Here is a 1,023-nt window from a genome sequence, read left to right as displayed (position 1 = left end):
ATACAACAATTTGTTCAATTTGATGGTTTGCAGGACGAGGACCCAAATAATCACTTGGCGAATTTTCTGGAGTTTTGTGACACATTTAAAATCAATGGCATTTCAAACGACGCCATACGCCTTTGGTTATTTCCCTTTTCATTAAGGAATAAGGCTAAACAGTGGTTGAACTCGTTACCACGAGGGTCAATCACTACTTGGGAACAAATGACCCAAAAGTTTTTACTAAAATATTTTCCGCCAGCTAAAATGGCTAAATTAAGGAATGATATCTTTTTTTTTTGTGCAGATGGATCGAGAAACACTTTACGATGCATGGGAGAGATACAAGGATCTGTTGAGAAGGTGCCATCACCATGGGTTACCACTCTGGCTACAAGTTCAAACTTTTCACAATGGCCTAAATCCTTCAACTAGACAGATGGTTGACACAGCCGTTGGTGGGACTATCAATAATAAGACACCTGAAGATACTTATGAATTTATAGAAAAGATGTCACTGAATAATTATCAGTGGCAAGTCATGAGGACAAAACCAACGAAAGCAACCGGCGTTTTTAACGTTGATTCAGTCACCATGCTCTCTAATCAGGAAGAACTTTTGATTAGAAAAATTGATTGTTTCCTTGGTTCTTCAGAGGTTCACCCAGTAATGCACTACAATGCAAGTGAAGGAGGAACGAGCAATTCAGAGTACCCACCTTATGGCCACAACATGGAAAGCGAGCAATTAAATTATATGGGTAATAATCCTCGACCTCAAAATAATCCCTATAGCAACACTTACAATAGAGGATGGAGGAACCACCCAAATTTCTCATGGGGAGGCCAAGGGAATCAGAGACCACCACTACTTCCAAGCTTCCAACAACCACCTTACCAACATGAGAAAAAGCCAAACCTTGAAGAGATGCTAACAAAATTCATCTCGATGTCAGAAACTCATTTTGAGAATATTGAGACAGCACTTAAGAATCAACAAGCGTCGATCCAAGGGCTCGAAACTTGGATAGGCTAGCTCGC

General features: G+C 40.2%; 1 non-coding gene across 1 annotated transcript; it reads right to left on the bottom strand.

The window, feature by feature from the left end:
- Positions 1–255: 255 nt before the first annotated feature.
- Positions 256–363, bottom strand: LOC128296197 (small nucleolar RNA R71). Its single transcript, XR_008286745.1, has one exon. It is a non-coding gene; the product is annotated as a small nucleolar RNA R71 (small nucleolar RNA).
- Positions 364–1,023: the final 660 nt, after the last annotated feature.

Source organism: Gossypium arboreum, chromosome 7 (genome assembly GCF_025698485.1).
Source record: "Gossypium arboreum isolate Shixiya-1 chromosome 7, ASM2569848v2, whole genome shotgun sequence".
NCBI classification, from domain to species: domain Eukaryota; kingdom Viridiplantae; phylum Streptophyta; class Magnoliopsida; order Malvales; family Malvaceae; genus Gossypium; species Gossypium arboreum.
The sequence above is the reverse complement of the archived record's forward strand: the minus strand, read 5'-3'. Positions and strand labels throughout refer to the sequence as shown.